This window comes from Notamacropus eugenii, chromosome 1, assembly GCF_028372415.1.
Source record: "Notamacropus eugenii isolate mMacEug1 chromosome 1, mMacEug1.pri_v2, whole genome shotgun sequence".
Taxonomy (NCBI): Eukaryota; Metazoa; Chordata; class Mammalia; order Diprotodontia; family Macropodidae; genus Notamacropus; species Notamacropus eugenii.
This window is the reverse complement of record NC_092872.1, coordinates 123460362-123471447: the sequence shown is the minus strand read 5'-3', so window position 1 is coordinate 123471447 and position 11086 is coordinate 123460362. Positions and strand designations below refer to the sequence as shown.

The 11086-nt window shown below is 41.4% G+C and overlaps 2 pseudogenes; both read left to right on the top strand.

Annotated features, from left to right (window-relative positions):
* Positions 1–611: 611 nt before the first annotated feature.
* On the top strand, positions 612–5497 carry LOC140507562 (protein RCC2 pseudogene; annotated as a pseudogene).
* Positions 5498–6660: 1163 nt separating this feature from the next.
* Positions 6661–7473, top strand: LOC140524011 (ferritin heavy chain-like; annotated as a pseudogene).
* Positions 7474–11086: the final 3613 nt, after the last annotated feature.

Sequence of the window (11086 nt, the reverse complement as noted above, 5' to 3'; positions counted from 1 at the left end):
ACCACGGAGTAACAGAATAACTCTCTTTAAATACCTGAAAGGCCAAACAAATGGAAGAGAAATTTGATTTGTTCTCTTTGACCCTCAAGGGCAGACCTGGGACCAATGTATACATGAAGCCTAAATTTCAGTTTGTTCTAAAGAAAAATGCTCAAGCAATTAGAGCTATCCAAAAGTGGGATGACTACCATTGTGAGCAGTGGAAGGTCTTATTGAAAGTCTTGAAGCAGAGGCTGACGGTTAAGTTGCAATGATCACCCTTTATCAAGTATGTAGTTTGAATTAAGTGCTCACTGAGTTTCTTTTCAACTCTGATAGTCACCACTTCTCCTTTGACAATCACTGCTCATGACAACGAGCCTCTCAACACAATATTTTGAGAAGTTCATTAAGGGAAAATATGGTCAGGTTCAGGGATCAACCTGCCTTTTTCAAGGAAACTTTGAGTCTGTTAGTATATGTCGTTGAAGCAAAATCACATTGGCGGAGAAGTGAACTGGAGGAACTTAGAAGGTTAATTTAAGTGCTCAGGTGAGTAGTTTTTGATCTTGTGTAATTCCTGTAAATGAAGCATCACAAAATTGTATTCTTGGAATATTTGCAGGAGTGAGATGGAGGATGTGAGAGTTTTTCTGGAGAATATTGAAGAATCTCTGCTTAGTTCATCAGTTCTTTTGTCCATGAGGGAGAAGGTACTTCTAACTGTGTTACGTGTGAAAAGGCTGTTTCAGTAGTTGGTAGTCAAAGATGAGTGACTGGTTAGGAGATAAATTTATTGCTCCAAAGAGTTGCCATTTCATTATCAATGGATGCCGTCACATAACAGAAGTGAAACTCACTAGTTTACTTAAAATACAAAACAGTTGAATTGGCATTCAGGGCCTCTTCCCCACTTATTACCAGCAAATGCTAAATAGGTGCCTCTTTTGATAAGTCAGAGGGGACTGCAAAGAAATGACAAAAGAAACTATACACAAATTGGACACATTTCAAGCAAACTTTAGTGGGATGTAATTTGAGGATTAGCCCTTGGTCTCCTACAAATAGGAACGGGGCTCTCAAAGCACTTTCAATTCAGGGTATGTGGCTCTAGATCTGAGAGGGTGTCTGGCATTAGACACACTGCTGATCCCTAGTGGTAAAAGTGCTAATGGCACACGGGAAAATCCCTGAAGCTTGCAACAGTCTAATGGTGGGGCTTGGTTCTTTTCCTATATGTACAAATAATAACAACCCTGATGATGATAATAATAACTCACATTTCTGTAGAATTAACTATGTTCCAGGCACAATGCTAAGCACTTCATGAGCAATTTACTATTACTTCATTTGATTCTCACAACTGTGGGAGGTAGATGATATTAGGAAAATTTACTTGTGCAGGGTCACCACATCAGACAAGGACAAAACAGGATGGCCTTGGAAATATGTTAATGTTAAGTAGGAATGGTGACATTTAATTATATAAGTGGCCAATTCATGAATATATACTCAGGTTACAATTTTGGATTCCCTCAGTAACTTCCAGGAGAGGCAGTATAACAAACTGGTCTCTGGAGAAAGAAAATCTGAGTTCAGATTCTGCCAGAAAAATGCACTAGACAGTTAACATAACTTTTCAGGCCTCTGAGCAATATTGTACGACCATATGTTGCAAGATAATTACTGATCCCCTGAATGGTAGAAGTTTTCTCACTGGGCATTCCCTAAACAGCTACCATGAAACATATCCAGACTCAAACAAAAGGCAGCGTCATAATTTTGAGAACTCCCATAATAAACAGTTAAATAATGAGTAGCATATCTTTATTTTTATTCATTCATATACGTAAACCTCATTCAAATACATAATTTTTCCAACTAAAATAATAGAACTAACAAGGCATTTAAATATATGTGTGAGTACATACATATGTATGAAATTCATTGGTTCAGTACTTGGCAATGAATTTATTTTCCTCTAGCTAATTCTAGTAAATGTTTGTGAGTGTGTTTATGAGAATATTCCCCCACTCTTCGGATTAAGCACCACTGTGTGCTAGATACTGTGTTAATCATTAGACCAATATTTCCTTTGGTCCTCACAACTGTAGGAGATAGGTATTATTATTTTCATTTTCTTGTGTCTTGCCCAGGACACACCAGTAAAGTGCCAGAGGCCTGGTTTGAACTTAGACAGTCTTGACTTCAGACCAGCTATCACCTAGTTGCCCTCATTTAATAGAAAAGTAGTTTTTACAGAGAAGAAGGAAAGATCTCTGTTACAAAGCAAACTAAAAAAGCACAGTGATGTGGGTTGTTGTTTTCTTCCCCTTTGGCCAGAAATGGGTGGGGAGAACTATTTCGCTATTATATTCATCAATAAATTTGGCAAAAGGAAAAAAAAAGTATTTAATGAGGGAACTTCTTTAATTAAAGATGCAGACACAGGAGCCCAAACACCGCTTTATATAAGTTAGGATGATAAAATTCTATGTTTTAATCAATATCCCTTCTTGGTTCTTACTGACAAGGGAACTCAGATTTTGAAATAAAAGAAATCTCCCCCTACACTGTTTTAGAAGTTTTCTTAGGAAAGAGAAGGGATCATTGCTGATTATCTCTCCTGCCAGAAGGCCCCCTCACACCGACAGAGTGAGCTGAGTTTAGCAACGGAAAATTTATATGAATGAGAGAAAAGAAACAGGATACAACATATGCTTTTCACTACTGCTTTGAAAAAGGCTAGGTGGGCCTAGAGAGGGAAGGGTAGGGGACATTATGACCAAATATCTATTTGAAGAATAACACATTAACTAGGGAAACTTTTGTCATTACTTCAGAATCTCTTGTCTTGTCCTTGCACTGGGGTTGAGAATTTAAATCCATGCACAGAAAATATTCATATACACAAACATGTAGGAGACATGCATATTTGTGTATCTGTGTATGTTTATGTGTAGATAGAGATAGATACAGATATAGGTACAGATTAGATATGGATATGGACATTAATATAGATAAAGATTTCAGGCACAGATTTTCTATGGATGGGGATATGAATATATGAATATATCAATACACATAGAGATATCATATAGACAGATAAAGATATAAATATAGGTACAAACATGTATACAGATGTGATATCCATATGGACATGAGTATAGATATAGATAAAGATAGGTATAGCTACAGATGCAAATTGGAGATATATATGAAAATAAGAACCTACAGAGATGAGAGAGGTATGGATATAAATATGGATATGAATATAGATATACTGATACAGATATGTAAATACAGATTAGACAGAGGAATGGATATGAATATAGATATAGACAAATATGCCTACAGATAAAGATTGAATATTGATATCGAAATAGAAACATAAGCAGATCAAACAGTGATATAGCTATAGATGCGGATACAGATATATATATATGTATACACATATATATATATATATATATATATATATACACTGTATAGATATGGAGATATATATAGATACAGATACAGATACAAATTAGATATAGATAGGGATACGAATATATATATATACATATATAGATAGATAGATATACACATAATCTAAGTATTGAAAGAGCTAGGTAATAGGGTAAATAGAGGAAAAAACATTAAAACCAAAGCCTTTCAATGCCAATGTCCCAAGGGAAAACACTAAACCTCCTCTCAGTGTGTAGGTACTGAAGGTTATGTGTCTAGCCCCGTCCCAAGCCTCAGCTTCAGGAGATCATGGAAGGTTAGTAACTTGTTCTTCTGCTGACCACTAAATGTGGCTCACGTTGCTGTCTGGCTCACCTTTGTTGATCACCTCAGATACACGGAGGTATTGGGGCTTCTCTCACTACTACCCCCAACTAGAATGTCGGGGTGTTGTTGGACAGAAGGAAGGTGGTCCAAGCACGTCTCAAGCCAGGGGCATCAGGAATCGGCAACCTCTGGGAACTGAGTCAGTCCCGCTGCCTGGGTGTTATTCTCCTGGCCTCAGCAAGAGAGGAGGAGGATTCTCATAGGCCATAAAGTCCTAAACTCCAAGAGGCCTCTGCTGGGATGCCAAAGGTCATGCCATTGTCTTCCCCTGCTTTAACCTCCTCCAAGAATTCCCAGCATCCTTGTAAAAGTCCTTCTTGATCATCTTGGAGATGGAGCACACAAAGGAGAGGATTGTGAGTGCAGGTCAGGGGCCAGGTAACCCTGGCTCTTTCCCTCTCCCATTATCCTGAAGGCTCTAAAGGCAGAGGGCATCTTTTGATTTTGGGAACAACCAATTGGGACTTAGTTTTCAGAAGGAAGTGACTACATAGCAAGCTGCTTACAGCAATCTGGGGCAGAACTTTTGGGACCCCACAGAAACGCCTGTCTCTCTCAGGTCTGGGTGTGGATGGTGGTCTCTGACCCCTGTGCTGCTCTAAGTCTCCTCTTCACCACAGAAGGGAAGTGTGGAGCTGGGATCACAATGAAAAGGGATAACTGGGACTGTGTGACAGCAAGACAGTGGAAGCCCCAAAACTCATGGAGGTCCTCAACAAGGAAGTGATCTTTTCTGCTGCCTGGGAGGAACCACACTCCATGTTTGACAGAAACTGGCTGTGTGTTTGCATTTGCAGAGAATAAGTTGGGGCAACATAGCCTTGGCAACCAGACTAATGCCATCCTCACTCTTGCACAGATAGGTTACAATGGCCAGCCAAATACCAAAATGTGGAGCTGAATTCAGCATGATGATGGATTGTAAACGAAACCTCTACTCCTTTGGGTGCCCTGAATATGGTCAGCTGGGACACAGTTCTGACTGGAAATTCATTACCCAGCCTCAGAGAACAGAATATGAGTGTAAGCTGGTCTCCGGCTGGTTTCCATCTTCATTGAGAAGACAAAAGATGGACAGATTTTGCCAGTCGCCAGTGTCGTTGTCTGCAGTGTTGCCTGTGGCACCAATCACACTCTGGTTCTCGACTCTTAGAAATGTGTTTTTTCTTGGGTGTTTGAAGGGGATGGCTGACTGGGTCACGCAGAGTAGAAGGATAATATGATCCCTCGTCTGGTGAAGCTGTTCAATTTCCTGGGCCAGGAGGCCAGGAAAATCTTCACTGGCTATCCCTGTCCCTTCGAAATCAGTGATGTTGGTGGCCTGTTTTTCTGGGGTGCTACCAACACTTCTCTGGAGTTCACCATGTGTCTCAAAACTGTTCAGGGCCTCTGTGACTGGACAATGACAAGCTTGGCTTCTGGGAAGTGTAGTATTATCATGGCTGCAGATGAGAGCACCATCACCTGGGGCCTGTCTCCAATATTTGGTGAATTGGGCTACTGCTTTCACAAGCCCAAGTTTTCCACAGCTTCCCAAGAAGTGAAAACCCTAGCTGGCATTTGCACAGAGCAGGTTGCCATAGGCTACTTACACTTCTTGGTGAAGGAGAGGGACCACAGCAAGAATGAAAAAGAAAAGTAAAAATGCCTCTCTGAATATAATCCCCACACCTTCCCCTGATGCTGGGAGCAACAAAGCTGCCAGCAGGCTCTCCAGGCCCCTGCAGACAGTCCACCTTGACAATGTTCCCTGGAACACAAAGAAGGGAAATGAGCAGAGATTACTCAGTGAAAAGGTCGCCTGAAGCTCCTATTTGTTAGTCTTCCTGAGTTTCTGTTTTATAAACATGTTCAATGTTAACTACCTTTTTACTGTACGATCCTCAAAGTTTATCGCTCCCTTTCTCTCTTTTCTCCCTTCCTCTAGCCTAAATGTTCAATTGAAATATTTGCTCTTCGTTGACGACTTAGCATTCCTCAAAAACAAACAAACAAACAAACAAACAAACAAAAAGAAACCTAAAAAAATCACAAACCCTATTCTTCCAAGAGCATCCTTGTAAAATTTCCACTTCCAACAACGTCATTGTAAAAAACAGCTCCCTCTTTCCAAACGCATCCTCTTGCTCCAAAAGGAAACAGATTCCAGAGAGGCTCTTTGCTGCTAAATACAGGTATTCATGCAAGATACGCTTTCCTATTGACTCCAACAATGACATTTTGCATGGCTAGCTGTTGTGCTAATAGCCTAACAACTGAATTTTTATCTAATTTCCTAAGTAGTAAGTTTTACCTAGAATAGGGATTTAACCATAAAAATGATATTAGCCTTTTCTAAAGCTTTAAAACCAAGAACTGACTTACGCCAAAATACATGGCTGCCAGTATCCTGTGACGTTGAACAGATGCTGAAAGATGGCTCAGATCAAAATCCATGCTCCTGTCGACCAGCTAAACAATTTCAATCTTTTATGTTTCGAGAGTCTCAGAATCAATATTGGATGAAACACCCAAAGTTCCTCCGAAATGACTCATATAACTCATCAACAAAGAGACTCTTCAAGAATTCTCCCAATCGGCCAGAAACGCAGGGAAGGGGGAGTCGCTAAGGAGTCCTGCTTCATCGGTGCTTGTACGGAACCTGCTGCCCGGAATTCCTGGCCAGAGCTGCCCTTAGCCACCTGTTCACCTTCACCTCCACTAAGCAACACTTCCTCTGTCCTCCTGTTACCGCTGCAGCCACCTGCTCAGCCTCCCCAGGCCCGCGTCCTCCCTTCCCTCCGCCGCCGCCCAAGCCTCAGCCCGAGTCTCACCCCCAGCCCCTGCACAGCCTTTGCGGACGCCATGACAACATGCTCCCCCTCTCAGGTGCTGCAGACTTACCACGAGGACTCGGAGGCCGCCATCAAGGGCCAGATCCACCTGTACCTCAACGCCTCCTATGTTTACCTCTCCATGTCTTACTGCTTTTACTGAGATGATGTACTGTTGAAGAACTTTGCCAAGTACTTTCTCCACCAGTCCCGCTAGGAGAGGGAGCACGCTGAGGAGCTGACGAAACTTCGGAACCAGCGTGGTGGCCACATCTTTCTACAAGACATCAAGAAGTAACACCGAGATGACTGCGAGAGTGGGCTGAATGCAGTGGAGTGTGTTCTGCCCCTGGAAAAAAGTCAGTCAGTCGTTACTGAAACTGCACAAGCTGGTAAATGACAGAAATGACCCCCATTTAAATGGTTTCATCAAAACCCACTACCTGGACCAACAAGTAAAGTCCATCAAAGACCTGAGTGATCACATAACCAACCTGTGCAAAATGGGAGCCCTGGTTTCTGACACAGAGGAATATCTTTTTGACAAGCACACCTTTGGAGACAGTGACAATGAGGGCTAAGCCACACCTGGCTTCCCTCACACCTGGGAACTGTGGGCTTGACTCCTACTGTCTTTCAGTGCATGCATATTTGGGTTATCTGACCATAATCTGTATCAAAAACTGACACCATTTACATCTGATGAAAAAAACCAAAACAAACCAAACAAACCAATGCGCCCAATGAAGGCTCATCTCAATCTTTTGAAGATCACCACTATAGTGAAGATCCCCCATGAGGACCTGAGGAATCCCATTCCATTTTGGACAGCCCTCAATATTAGAAAGTCTTTTCTTTCCATGGAGCTGAAACTCTCCATAATTTATTCCCTAAGGTAAGTGGATTTTGATTCTGGAAGATTCTGTTTATATGCAAGCATGTCTGGGGAAGGGGTGAATACATTAATACGGAGCTTAATTGAGTTTTTCTGGTTTCTGCTTGTCCCTTAGGGGAATAGAGAAGCTGTGAATGGGATGTAGACTTGGGACGTGTGAATGGGACGTGAATAGGCTAGGTCAGAGGAAAGGAGAAGGGGAAGAAAAAGAGAGGAAGGAGGATAAATAACGTCTGAGGATATTGTGAAAATCCAGTGCTGCTCTTTTGGAAAAGAAAGCATGGTGGCCCAGCAGGTAAGGGTGCTGAGCCTAGAATCAGGAAGACCTGAGTTCAAATCCTGCTGGGTTACACTGGACAAATCACTTTAACTTCACTTTCCTTGTATGTCAAACTGGGCAAGAGTTGCACCTACCTCACGGGATCTTGTGAACATCAAATGAGATCACCTTTACAGTGTGCTTTGCATTCCTTTAAGCCCTACATAAATGATAACTTATTTTTTCTGTAGAAAAAATGAATTTTCCTACGTTAAATCTTCTTTCTTAAATCAGTATTTGTCTTATTAACATCATTCAAGAATTAGTTTTCCTTGCTTGCAGTCCATGAAGAATTCTAAATTAATATCTTTGGGAGCAAACAGGAATGCACTAGGGAAGCCACCTGTTTGAAGACACCCTGCATTAGAAAGGAGGAAATTCCCACTAAATGGCTGGTTTGATAAGTCCTAGTTTCTTTTAGAGTTTAAAGAATCTTTAGAGGGCTTTTGTTAGGAAATTGATGACTGAACACTGAGTCACCCTGCACTCCAATCTTTTGCTGCTATCAACAGAGACTGGTACCTGAAGGTCATCCCTACTAAGTAAACAACTGGTATCAGATGCAGCCAGTTGTGGAAGAGGCAGGTGAAGGAAGAATGGGGTCATGTTGTGTGGTTTTCATCCTGCTTTCATCACCTTGCTTAGCCTGAGTCCTTTCTCTAGGTTTCAAAGCCCTGAAAGAAGGTAGAAAAGAAAGAATCAATGGGTTTTCTAATTAGCTCCAGGGTATCTGAACAGGAATAATGCTGGCCCATGTCCTGTTCATGTGAGCTTCTTAATACAGAGCCCTGAGTGTTCCAGTATGGATTACTCTGGCCCCTTCCTCTAGTTTTGTTTTGGATTTTATAAACTTGTTCACAAACGATCAGAGCCTGTTGGCTACAAGGCCATTGCTTATACTGGGGCTAAGGGGTATGTATATCACTTAGTCCTACCTTTATTCAAAGGCATTATCATCCATCCTATTGGACGGGAATAAGACTATTCAGGCAAGCAATTTTTATCCATGTGCTACTCTTGAGTGTGGGTGTAATGGATGGGGTTGGGGGCGCAGTTCAGTGTCACTGATGAGGAATGGGGATATCTCGATAGAGAGATGGATGCACACTTGCTAAATTCTGGTTGCTTGTGGTAGGGTCTATGCTATAACTTATCTTTAATAAGGTGGGGGCGGCTCCAAAGAATTGTAGGCATCTTATTCTGCAGTAACTTGAGCCAACAGAAGCCAAACAATTCACCCTTTTGAATCTATCCACTATGTCCAGATGGATGAAAGGTTCCTGTAGTGTGTCTCTCTAACTTTGCATCTATGTGTGTGTATCTGGGAAGGAAATAAGTACATTAATTCAGACATTCATTGTACAAGCCCTTTAGGTAGATAGAAACAACTCCAGTTTCTGAGACTCTTAAAGTTTGGCAAGTACCATTCTTCCAGCATATCTCTGAGATGGGTAGCCTAAGTTGGCTGTTTCCCTTCTTGTAGATGATGAAACAAGATCAGAGAAGTTAAATCACTTACTCAAGGAGATATAGTTTGAGAGTATTAAAGTCAAGATCTGATGTCAGCCATCACTGGACTCCAAGGTAAGCATTCTTTTTGTTATGTCATCCTACCTCTGTAGATAATGGTCGAAAAAGCCAGGTAATGACATTTATGTGGCACTCCCAATTATCCTGTGAGGTAAATAGAGTAAAAATCATCACCGCCATTTTACAGATGGGGACACTGAGGCTTTAATAGTTGAAGCGCATAGTCCACGGTCACTCAGTTACTGAGTATCTGAATTAGGAATCGAACTGAGCTGTCTGGAGTCCTAGTCTTACCACTATTCCATGTTGCCTAGGCTAATTTATGCCTGATTTTACAAAGAGAAATGAGTGAAAATGATTGCATTGTGACTTTAATATCGTAATTGCTCAATCTAAATGTTTGAAAGCTTCCCTAAGGGACCTGTAAATTATGATTCTCAAATCTGGATCTGCTCAGATCTACCCTTCTTTTTTGTCTTTTTTTGCTTCCCTATTCCCCGTCTCCATCACATCCTCAGAAATAACTTTGACAGGAAAGGAAGCAGGATTTTGTAAGTGTGAGGAGGGAGGAAGCAATATTCGTTTGCCTTGGTGACGGTAGGATGGTGTGGCACTTTCATAGCTTGGTTCGATGGTATGAGCCTCAAGGCCTTTTAAATAGCTGTATTGGAAAGAAATCTTCATGTTTCTCACGTCCTCCTGAGCTGACTTAAGTCAACAGCACAGTCTGCCATGGAAAACAGAATGATAAGTAAAAGCAGGGGAGAAGAGCAACGCAGGTTAATCAGACAGATATGAATAAGCTCAATGGTGATATATGTGATATATGACATGTAGAAAACCCGGGACTGCCAGAATCAATTAAACACTGAAATAAGAAATAAGAAAAGAATTGCAGGCTGGCAGAGTGTAACGGGGTGGGGAAATGATGAATTGTTTAGAATCCACTCAGTCAACAACCATAAGGAATATGCTAGGCACTGCGCTAAGTGCAAGCTAGATATAGAAGCAAAAAAGTGATCTCTTCTCTCATGTATCTCCCATTTGGATGGGGGAAGACAACATGCAGATATCTGTGTATATGCACAGATACATACAGAGGAGAAGGAAGGTCATCTGAGAAGGCTGGAGAAAATGGGGGACAGAAGAATGAAAAGCCTTAGAAGGTGGAGTTTGGGATGAGTCTTCAATCTAAGAAGCAGAGATAAGAGCATTAGACACATGGAGCACAGCCAGTGAAAAAGGCATGGGGTTCAGAGATTGTCTTGTCTAAGGAGCAGCAAACAGCCTGTGGTTGGATTTTAGACTCTGAAGGGGAATAACATTTAAAGATACTGAAAAATTAGGAAGAGGCTAAGCTGAAAAGACCATTAAGTGCCAGAGAGATGATTTTTATTTGATTCTTCAGGTGAGAGGGAGGCCCAGTCCTCCTACGTTGTAGAAAATTTAATTTCGCAACTAGATGGAGAATGAATTAGGGCAGGGAGAGACTAAAGGCAGAGAGAACACTTAGAAGACTATTGTCAAAGTCCAAGCAATGAAGGCCTGTACAGTTGCCAAGTTACATAAGAGATGTTGTGAAGGTAAAATGGCAAGATATGACAATGTTTACGTGAGGTGAGTGAAAGTGAGGGGTTAAAGATGACACCAAAGTTTCAACCTAAGTGACTGGAAGGATTATTGTGCCTTTTCACATAATAGGAAGTAGAGAAA